This window comes from Mirounga leonina, unplaced genomic scaffold (genome assembly GCF_011800145.1).
Source record: "Mirounga leonina isolate KUSES-001 unplaced genomic scaffold, KU_Mleo_1.0 Mir_151, whole genome shotgun sequence".
NCBI lineage: Eukaryota > Metazoa > Chordata > Mammalia > Carnivora > Phocidae > Mirounga > Mirounga leonina.
The window spans coordinates 17,424,341-17,436,566 of NW_023270377.1; positions in this window are offsets into that span (position 1 = coordinate 17,424,341).

Genomic DNA, 12,226 nt, shown 5'->3' on the forward strand with positions numbered 1-12,226 from the left:
ACTGCTCAGTGGTTGTCAAGAGCCCGAGGTGAAAAGAGGAAGGGACTGACAACAAGGGGCAAAAAGAAACTTTTGGGAGAGAAGGAACTGTTACATATATCGATTTCAGTGGTTGATATATAACCGTATTCATTTGTTAAACTCATAAAATTATACACTAAAAATGGTGAATCTTGCTGTATGCAAATTATTCCTCAAATATATATAATATATAAATATATATGCTATATAAACATACATAATACATGGGGCGCCTGGGTGGCTCAGTCGGTTAAGCGACTGCCTTCGGCTCAGGTCATGATCCTGGAGTCCCGGGATCAAGTCCCGCATCGGGCTCCCTGCTCGGCAGGGAGTCTGCTTCTCCCTCTGACCCTACCCCTCTCAAGCTCTCTCTCTCTCTCATTCTCTCTCTCAAATAAATAAATAAAATCTTAAAAAAAAAAAAAAAAAAAAGAAAGAGGATGGGGGAAGGGGGAGAAGGGAAAGTTTCAACAATCCAGGTGATATATATAAAAAGGAGTCAGGAGAATGAAGGAGTGAACATTGCTTTCTTTGCCTTATTGATGGGGGATATTTCCGATCTTACAATGATAAACGTCATTCTGCTCAAGGCAGGGAGTTACTGAGTCATCTGTCCAACCACCTGCAATACAGAGGGACCCCTCCCCAGACCAGCAGCCCTATTTGGCCCAGACTCCCTTTGCCTTGGAATGCACCGATAAATGGCCCATTAGCAGCCCACAAAGAGATTAAGAAACAATTTCATTTAAGAGAATGCAGTTTAACAAAACGATCCTTGAATCAGAATGTTCTGTTTCTGCTATCTTTCATGAACCAAAGGAGCAGGGGTTTTGAGGTCACGGTCAGCCCGACCATATTTTGTTCTTATCTCCCTATTTTCTACTCCATAATGAAATTTAAATAGCTTGCTATCGCTAAGTAAATAATTGGCGCCATAACAGCCTTCTGGAAGCTTTTAATTGTGTCAAACCAGCGCTTCAATTCTAAACATTCCTTACAACCGAGTGATATTGAGAGCTTTGGGTGTCTTCTTGGCAGATGCAGATAGGAACACAAAATGGGATAAGAAAACGGAACTTCCCATTCATCTTCACAGAACTCCTTTATTCAAAGATCATAAAATGCCTGAGGCAATGCCTTCAAGTTGGTGGAGGGGAAGGGAGGAGGGTCTGAATGAGAAGCAGAAAGTCTGAATTGTAGTCCCTTGCAGGCTCGTGCCCAGCTTTGTGATTTGAGACAAGGCAGTTAACCTCTTTGGACCTCATTTTCCTCCTGCGAACGCCTGCCTCTGTGGCCAGGGTATCCCCTCTTCCAGGTCCCAGGTCAGGTGCTCTAGCAGGCAACAGGCATACTCCCAAAGTTCCAGGATGGGAACTCCCCATTCACCTGTGTATACAGCAACACATCCAAAGGTCCGCTTTGGTCTTAAGCGTTCCAGGGACATCGTGGGGAAGTGTGCCCACAGGGTGACGCAAGAAAGACCCCAGCTCAATGTAACCCAAGATAAAGGGTCACCCCCCACCCAGACAAAGGTTTCCATGGTCGGGTATGATTGGAAACACCAGGTGAAACAAATCAAACAGATTTTTTTTTATCTTGGCACTTTCAAGAGCCTTTATTTGTTCATGTGCTTTGAGACTTTCCTAGAAGGAGGGACAGAAGTATTTGACCAATTAATCTGCTTTCCACAGATCAATATCAGGGCTGGCATGCCTTAGAAACACTGGTCCAAATATATGCTGCTGCTTATTTTTCATTCATTATCCTCTACTCGGGGTGTACCCAGCCCTGGCTTCAGAAGCCTGTTAACCTGAGGTGCACCTGGGTGGCTCAGTCGTTACGCGTCTGCCTTCGGCTCAGGTCATGATCCCAGGGTCCTGGGATCGAGCCCCACATCGGGCTCCCTGCTCCGCGGGAAGCCTGCTTCTCCCTCTCCCACTCCCCCTGCTTGTGTTCCTGGTCTCATTGTCTCTCTGTCAAATAAATAAAAAATCTTAAAAAAAAGAAGAAGAAGAAGAAGCCTGTTACCTGGGCCTCATCACCAGAGATTCGGCTTTAATTGGTCTGAGGGGTGGGGCCTGCGCACAGGTCCCCCAGGATTCTAACCTGCAGCCACCGTGAAGAATCACTCAGGGACCATGGGAAGGTGCCTCCTCTTTGTAGAGCATAAAAGGGGGAGCACATCCCCACCCCTAGGTCAATACTGGGGAGCAAACCCAGAGAAAAGTTCATCTCTCCACCTTGAGTCAAAAAACACAAGATCCCAAGCCCCTGCCTACCAGGAGGATCTCCTTGGAAAATCATGAATGAGGAAAGCAGCAGTTTCTAGCAGTTACTTACTCAATTGGGATTCTAACTCTAATCATCTCTCTTAAAACCCTGTGGATTGTTCCTTTCAAAATGGAAATAACTTTACTGATTTTCTAGTTGTAAATTTAATGCCCGTTCATTGTGGGGGGAAAAACCCACATAAAAGTGTAAAGTAAAAAATAAACAACTGTTCTTAATCCCCTCCACTGTGAGCATGTTTATTCACTTCCAGTCTTTTCTATGTTTGTAATGTTGTTTTGTAATCTGGTCTTTTTACTTATCAGTATCCCTTGAATGTCTTTCCATCCCAATATAAAAAAAATAAAATAAAATAAAACTATAACATCATTTTCAATGGTCCTACCATATTCTGGGTATACCATAAATTATTAAATCGACCCCTGTGTTTAGCCGCTGTGGTGTTTACCATCAATGAAGGGGTAGATACACGTGTATGGGTATCTGATCAGTTCCTGAGAATAAAGTCCCAGAAGTGGAATTCCTCCATCCAAATCCCCAGCCGACTGTTCAGCCCCTTGGCTAGGCTTCCATTTCCACTTACCCATGGGGTGTGGTGGGGGGCTACTCTCCCCTCTCAACATCCCTGTCCTACCAGCCCTCTCTACTCCCTGGCCTGTTTCATAAAGTATTTTCTACCTGCTATTGGTCCAAGTCCCTCCACTCTCTATCAAGTCTCCTTCAAGCTGTATCTCCTAAAGCCAATATTACTGTAGAAAGCCTTCTCGGCTTGGGGCACCTGGGTGGATCAGTCGGTTAAGCGTCCAACTCTTGGTTTCGGCTCAGGTCATGATCTTGGGGTGATGAGATCAAGCCCCACGTCGGGCCATGGGCTTGGCAGGGAATCTGCTTGAGATTCTCTCTCCCTCTCCCTCTCCCTCTGCCCCCCCCCCCCGCTCTCACGCTCTCTCCCTCTCTCCCTCTCTCAAATAAATAAATTTTTTGAAAAGGAAAAGGACAGGAAAGAGAAAAGAAAAAGAAAGGAAAGGAAAGGAAAGAAAAGGAAAGGAAAGAAAACCCTCCCTGGCTCTGTGAAAATCTCCCCTCTCCTTGCACCAATTGGCTTAGTTCAGACCAGAGGTCTCATCCCCCAGCAGAGGTCACCAAATCCTCTTGCAAGGAGGCAGCAGGCTAAGGTGGACCTTTCGGGGAAAGCCTCCCCCACATACCCCCCTCCCCTTCGCCCTCCCCGAGGAGCACCTGCACTTCCCTCTGTGACAGCACTTGTCACTGCATGTTATCATTGTTGACATGTCAGCCTCCTCTCCAGACACTGAGTCACTTGTCCCCTACATGCCTGTGCCTCCCACCCCAGCACCATATCTGGCCAAGGAGGCGCCTTCATGGCTTACTGAATGTCTGCTACTAAAAGGCCATATTTTTCCAGGAAGAACTCTCAGCCGCATTAGGTTATTACCTAATATTGAAAAGGAGTAGCTAATATTGAAAGCAGTTAACTATGACCCACATCCTCACCTTTTGCCAGAAAAGATACCACCTCAAGCCCGCACCTGAGCTGACTCTCTCTTGACCTCACCACTGAAATGTCAGAGAGCACCCAGGATCAAAAGGAGCTCAACTTTCCTTCTTGGAGGTTCTCTACCCCTGCCCCGCCCTGAATCCAGAGGGTTCCTGGCTACAAACGGGCCTGTGTGTTTTGTTCCTGCCACCTTCGTTTAGGGACTCTGTGTGGTTCCCAAGCTCATTTCTCCCACAAGTATTGCAGGCAACACTAGTGAGGCAGACAGACAGAGGCCGGCCTTCAAAGAGGTTACATTTCACAAACAAGTAAACTAACACATAAAATAATGATAAATGTCGATGAACACTTAGAAGGAAATTTAAAGGAGGCTAAAATGAAGAATAAGAAGAATCATACTATCGATCGTCCTCAGTTAGGGTGCCCACACAGGGCCTGCAGAGGGGTTGGCCCTGTGCCTCCAGGGGCTGGGAGGGGAGCCTCCACCCCCACTCCCCAGAGGGAACAGTACTCAGAGGCCACCCTTAGGTGGGAAGGGCAAAGGGCCTGGGGCCTGCTGAAGGAGGAAGCAAAGAGACGGAGGGGAGTTTGGGCGGCCAGGCAGGGGTGAAACAGTGTGTAGCTCTGTACAGAAGCTCTGTACAGGGTCCAGTTGGTTACTATAGTTAAGTCATCTGTACTCAAAATTATTATATACCCCAGGGTTTTGTTTACACCTCTCATAAACAATAAAATTAGTCTCTTGGACTCTTGCAAGTACCACAGTCACGTCAAGGCATCCCACTTGGCTAGAACAAAATTGGGACAGTAGGTTGAAGGAGAATCACGTGAAAATTCTCTGAAACTCAAATTCTAATGTGTTTCAATGTCTTTTAATTAAAGAAATAAAGTGTATCAATCCGTGTCATTTGTTCTTTCTAGTTTCAACTTTTTAATTAAAAGATCTTCAGATTCCTTCAGTGAAGGGGGAAGGATGCAAGAGAAAGTGAAGCAGGGAAGAGCCATTTTGCACAATTTGGGAAACAGGCATGTGTGCCCACACCTATTTCTGCTCCTATCTGAGGACCCTCTTCCACCTACGACTTCTCCCGGTGGAGGTATTTCTGCCTCTGAGCTCCTGTTTATTGGTCTGGCCCGGAGTTAGAAATAGCCAGGCAAACTTCAGTGTAAACAGGGTCTGCCGGGAAAGGAGCGGGTAAATGGGGAGCTGTTTTCTGCTTCAGGGAAGGGAGGGTCGCACTAGCTAATTCAAACATGTGTTCTTGGGAAATATGACAACATTCACACAAAGTCTTCCTTATTCAGGGCTGTTTGTGAATAAAACGCACATTGAATCCTTCTGAGTGCTGCCTTTAATTCCCTGCATCCAGTAAGAACACCTCCAGCCTCTGGGCTTCAGGCAGTCGTCCTTGCGGATTGCAAGATTGCAAAATTAACCTGAATCCAAATACCTGGAGGAGGAGGGAAATGCACCACTCGGTAGAGAAGATACAGCTCTTTCCAGAATCGCCTGGATACACATCTTACCTTGAAAAATAAGTCCAAACACAGATTTTCTTGAAACAATTCACTCTGCTAACACATACTGGGGTCTTAGTTTGCAAAACTACCAGGAACTGTGAGAAAACAAAGAAAAGCAAGACATAATAGTTGGTCTTCAAAAAAGTTTACTGATTAAAGGTTCTTATCAACTAATGGGGGGAGGGGCAGATGAGGGGGACATCAGTAGGAAGGCTGCTAAGCAGCACTACCTACCTAAACTATGAGGCATAAAACACTCAGAGATTAAAGGCGGGGAATTCTCTACCCGTCTGTGAAGATAAGGGTATAGCTTTACGGTGGAATTGTCTCTAAATTCTGTTCTGCTTCTTATGCCTCAGTATTGAGAAAGGATCTAAGAGAGACTGGGCTTTGCCAGGGTCAACTTTTCTTGTCACTTAAATTACAAGAAAACATCACTGAGTTTGCACTGTACAAAGAATTTCAGGGTCCCGAAAGCTTAAAAAGAAAGACTGGGATTCTAAATTTCAAGAGGGACATGCCAACCCATTGAACTCAAACAGACAGAGGAGATTTTCATTACTGCCTTTTACCATCCCATCCATAAAGAGTTCATTTGTGGTGTTGAGTGCCATGGGTGTGCAGGAAAAACACCTCAAAGCTTCAGGGAAGTTTCTCCAGTTCCTCCCATCTCTAAACGGGGGCTCTAAACCCAAGTTTCCTGGATTAGTAAGAAAGCAGGGCTCGTGGCCAATGGGGAAGCATGTTCTTTCTGACCAAACAGAGCCCCTGGGAATTACTTTTAGGCCAGGGAGCAACACATATATTGCATACATCTGGATAACTTCCCCATTCCATACGCTAAGCAGACATCACAAATGGTTTGCAGCATTCATTCTCACCAAACCCAGATGCTGCCCCAGCATCCCTCTCAACGTAGGACTCCAGAAAGTCACTACCAATTAACAGAAATTGTCACAAGAAATGAAATCTCTGTCCTCAGTTTTGCCCAGTTCACTGTAGGGGACACTTGTCTTCCCATGAAAAGAACAATGGGACAGGTAGCAATTCGGGTCTTGGGCCATTCAAAAAGCCAGGGACTTGAGGCCCATCATGAAAATGGCCATGGCTTCTTAAAACTTATTTGTTATATACAATCTTCCAAGGCTTGCTGAATAAATAATGCTCTCAAATTTTGGTTGACTCAGGTTTGAGTTTTAAAATGTATGTAAATATATGGAGGTTTCAACTTTCCAAGCAATTAACTTAGGTGGGTGCTAAGTCACTTTACAGGAGGATTTGCCAAAGATTTCTTTAAATGCCAAGTTCCTCTCCACCAAATGTGTTAAAGACTTTTAACTACCTAAAAGCAAAGGAAAGGAAGAGGATGTCTGGATAAACATAAATCCCATCTGTGAGGCACCCCAGCCATTGGAAAATGAACTCCACACAACCATGAAGCAGCTGTGAGAAAATGCGAAGCTATTTACACAAGTCTTATCTATACACACGTCTTCAGAAACATCTCAATTCTCTGAAACAATCTCGCACTGGGCTTGACCTAGAGGGCCTTGCGGCTCACTATCTGTCAAGTATGAATCACAGGCCAAGGATAGAATAACCTCATGGAAAAGCAGGAAAAGAACTTGTTATTTATCACTGAAAGCACACATTAGGACATGTTCAAAAAGCACAAGTCAACCGCTCTTAGGTAACCCTGAGGTTTTCACCCAATCACAGGACAGTCATTCTCAGTGGTTACTGAGGTCAGCTGGACCAGGCCCGGTTTACTTAAGAGCAGTGGTTGTCAAACTCCTTACCCTGGAGGAGCCTCAGGATTGCCCACCTCCCATGGAGGTGAAGAAGACAGGACTCTAAAACTACCCCCAACAAGTACACACAAGCTTCAATCAGACAGAACAGCACCTTCTTTCATCTCTTCTATGACCTGACATTCCACATAAGATTGCGTTTGCACAGAAAGGGCTTCCCTACCCACCCCCACCAAAAAAGTGGTTTTTTTCCTTAATTATTGTTATATATTCTAACAAGTGGTCTAACAAGTGGTCAGACATCAACATGGTCCCCAGAACCAAAACCAATGAACGGAATCATAGGGAGATAAATGTCCCTGCACTAAACATGCAAGACTGAATTTTTTAACTTTTCATTTGGAAGTAACTTTAAACTTAGAGAAAAGTTACAAGAATGAAAAGAGTAAAAGAATACCTGATTTTCTTTTACCTGGATCAGACTCTCTCCTCCATCCCCTGCCTCTATGTGTGTGTGTGTGTGTGTGTATTTTTTCCTTTAAATCATTTTAGGGAAAGTTACATATATCATGGCCATTTATTGTATTTCCTATGAACAGAGACATTCTCTTACATAACTATAGGATGGTTATCATCTTCGGAAAATGTAACATTGGAACAGACTTTAATCTACTGCCCATACCCCATTTTTGTCAACTGATCCAATCATGTCCTTGCAACATTTTCCATCCAGTATGGAATCCAGTCTAGGGTCAGGGATTGCATTTTAAGTATAGAGTTCCCCTTTTTTAATAGACTGCTTCTCATGTGGAGTTTGTCTAATGGTTTCCTCATGATTCAGGTCATACATTCTTGGTCAGAATACTGAATAAGTACTATACCTTTCTCAGGGCGTCACATTTAAAGACACATGATATCCATCTGCTCTCATGGCTGATGGAAATTTTGATCAGTCAAGATGTTGAATTTCTTGCATAATTGCTATTTTTTCCCGTGGAACTAGAAATCAGTCTGTGGGAGATACTTTAAGATCATACAGATATCCTTCTCCTAATCTAAATTTCCCACTAAATTTAGCATGCATTAATGATTCTTGCTTGATCCAATCTTTCTCATAATGGTTACAAAATGCTAACTTTCCAAATTTGGCACCTTCTCCCAATTTACCAGTTGGCATTCAGCATTTCATTATAAGGAAGAGCCCTCTTTTCTCTCCCATATATTTATTATTAATGTATCCATTTGTTATTGGTATAGACTCATGAATTCCTATTTTTAATGGTTTATGATGCATTATTTTACTTCATTATTTTAGTATTCAATTGTCCCAGATTTAACCAGCAGGAGTCCTTTCAAGCTGGGTCATGTGTCCTTATGATGTGCTTCCATCTCTTTTTGAGCACTTTCTTAATTTCTAGCATACCAAAATGTTCCAGGTTCATTTTGCACTTATTCTGCCCCAGCCCTGGAATCAGCTGGTTCTCCCAGGAGCCCTGGCTCCTTTTAGTGGGGAATGGTATTAGAGACCAATATCTGGGCACTGGTATGCTCAATGTAATTGAGATGTTATTGTTTCTTGACCCCTTCAGCAGACAAAGTTAGGTAATATATGCATTATATACATTTATACATACAAATATACATTCATGGGGCACCTAAGTGGCTCAGTTGGTTAAGTATACGACTCTTGATTTTGGCCATGATCTCAGGGTTGTGGGATTGGGCCCCGCATCAGGCTCCACACTCAGCACAGTCTCCTTGTCCCTCTCCCTCTGCTCCTCCCCCACCTCCACTCGCTTTCTCTCGCTCAAATAAGTAAATAAAATCTTTAAAAACAAAACAAATATATATACATATGTATGTTCATACATGCATATACATGCATAAACACATGTATATATATGTTTTAGAAATATGGTACACACTAATAGACTTAATTTCAACCCATTGCAATACGGCTCTTTTTCCTTCCCTTATTCCATATTATGTCCCTTTTTTCCTAGTAAGAAGCTGGCTCTCAACAACAATACATTTACTCATTGGCTCAATCCCATCACACATATATAATTGTCAGAATTGCAAAAATGTTTCAGAATTACAAAAACAAGCCTACTAAAAAGAATTCAGGATTTGTGTGCACTCTCCCCACATGCCTCTACCTAAGACAGGCTATACAGTCAAATATTGTGTTCATAAGTAATTCGGATTAGTCATTTCTTTTTTCTCTCTCTCTTCAGTATGATTATGGTATTCATCTGAAATACAATTAGGTGATTTGTTTCAGTTTGCTTTCAGTTTTAGGGATTTTTTTCCCCTTCCCATACTTATTAGTTTTACTTTTGAAGAGAGAACATTAGCATGCTTCTGAAGGTCAAAACTATGCAAAAAGATAACACTCAGAGAAGTATTACTCCCTCCATCTCTCTTCTGCACTGTTCTCCTACCTCCTGTAGGCAAACAAGTTTGTTTCCTGATTTTTCTTCCCTGCGTTTCTTTTGTAAAGATAGGCAAATGTATGTGTTTTCTGATTTTCCTTCTTTTTTACACAGAAGGCAGCAGACCATATATGTTATGTGTATATGTTATGTTATATATATACTACATAGATGTTCTTTTGTACTTTGCTTTTTTCAATGAACAAAATCTCCTAGAAATCACTCTACATCAATTCATAAAGACTTCCCTCATTCTTGTTTATAGCTACATAGCACTCCACTGTGTGTGAGTACCATAGCTTTTTCAATTCTCTATGTTTGGCCATTGAGGTGGTATCCAATGTCCTTGTGATTACAAATACTATATTTGTATTTTGTATATATAGAAATATATAGAGAAATATTATTATAGAAATGTAATATTACAAGTACAAATACATGTATTTGTAAGTGAATAAACTTATATATTTGTATTTTCATATTGCTACAAGTATATCAGGACAAATTCCTAGAAGTTGGATTGCTGGAGCAAAGGATAAATGCACATATAGTTTTGGTACCTATTACTAAATTTCCCCCCATAGGAATTGTACCGTCTTTCATTCCTACCAATAATGTATGAAAATAGCTATTTCCTCATAGCCTTGCCAACAAGTGTATTTTCAAGCTTTCAGGTTTTTGCAAATCTGATGGGGCAAGGCTGGATTTTAAAGAAATGAACACAGTTATGCACATTAAAGATTTATAATGAAAAAATAGAAACAGTGTATACAAAGATCATTGGAGAGAATGGGGCAGCAGGGATGACCTAATATGTTTTGCATTATAAATACATAAATGAGGGATTAAGAAGTACAATGAGATGGAAGAAGGAAGAGGCTGAACTAATAAAAATCCAATTACTTCTCAATCTCTGAAATTAAAAGGATTGTTAAATTAACATTATACGCAGGCAGGGAGAGTCAGTTTTACTGAGTGATGAATGAGTTCTGGGGTTGCATATTTAGATAGGGATAATGCCAAAATACATTTTCTTCCTATTAAAATGCCAAGATGCATTTGCTTCTTCCTGATGAAATGCCACCTCTGTACACCATATATATTTATTTAATGGCATTGGTCTCACCATATTACAATTATTTATTTTTGAGTGTGTCTTCTCTCCTAGATGGTGAGCTTATTGAGGAAGAAACTACATCTTATTCCTCTGTATTTCTAGAACAGAATAATGACAGATGAGTGTGATCCCTTGCAATTAGATCTTGGTTGCAGGAAAAGAAGGAAACGTGGAATAGAAGATGGAAGGAAATATTCAGTAACAACCTAAAATAGAAGATGGAAGGAAATATTCAGTAACAACCATATATCAAAACATCGAGGTTCATTCCAGTGTGAAATTCTTGTTCGAAGAAAGCACTTTTTCCACAGCCAACATACCACAGATATTTTCTAAACATATATTTTTTAAATTTTTCTTTAAAGATTTTATTTATTTGACAGAGAGAGACACAGCGAGAGAGGGAACACAAGCAGGGGGAGTGGGAGAGGGAGAAGCAGGCTTCCCACGGAGCAGGGAGCGTGATGCGGGGCTCGATCCCAGGATCTGAGCCGAAGGCAGACGCTTAATGACTGAGCCACCCAGGTGCCCCTAAACATATATTTAAATACAAATTCCCATCAGAATAAGAGAAGGATGTCACATCCCAGGGATGATGGCTAATGCCTAGTGAACAGGAAAAAAAAATTAGAAACTTCATGAATTTTGTCAAGGTTAATCTTTTGGTACCTACGTAAATCTCCAGGCTTTGACTAGTCAGTGCAGAACAGCACCTCGGTGAGAAATGGAAGTCAGTGGGATTCAATGAAGCATGAAATTTAAGCACAGAATCATTTACTAGCAGGCATTAATGACTAATAAGACATCGTTATCACTAACGTAATAAATAAACTTGAGATCTTGCCAACACTTCCACATATTAATTCTGTGGATCCTGATAGTCTCAGGAAATAAGTTTTTTGTGATCATATTTTTACAGAAGGGGAAACCAGTTCTCACTTATTTTATCCAAGATCAGTGGACCCTGATTTTCTGAACTCTATGACTGCATGCTATGGGCCAAAGGAGCCGAGTTAAAATCTAACAAGTGATTAGAATTGACCAGAGAAATAGGAACACAATTCTAATTAAGGAATTTGCTAATTGCCCTTCTCTCTGCAGACATTACTCCATTCTTGGTCTATAGCCCTGGCACAGACTTGACCTCAATCATGCTTTCTGCAAAGCAGCAACGGGAGACAGAGAATATTGTGTCCAAGTTATATTTGGCCACAAAACAAATCCCTTCTGCCCTTTCTAGAGCTATATCCCTGAAATCCTTGGCGCACAGAGCTGCCCACGGCCCCCCCAGACCCCATTCTAAAGGCTCCCTATTTTGAATCTGTCCAGATCCCACCTTCCTGACTCGGCATCCAGGCTTTCCCAGGCATGAGCTACCCAAGGCTCTGGGCCCCACCAGCTTCTCACTTGGCTTTCCCTTTCCCTCTTGCCCCATTTGAACCTGGTAACATAGGCTCTGGGCAGTCTAATTCTTGATGGACTGGGAAATCTACCAGGGTGCAGCCCCCAGAACCACCCCCAGGCCTCACAAGACATGGCCAGTGCTCAGTGTCCACCCCTGACCAAGGCTTGA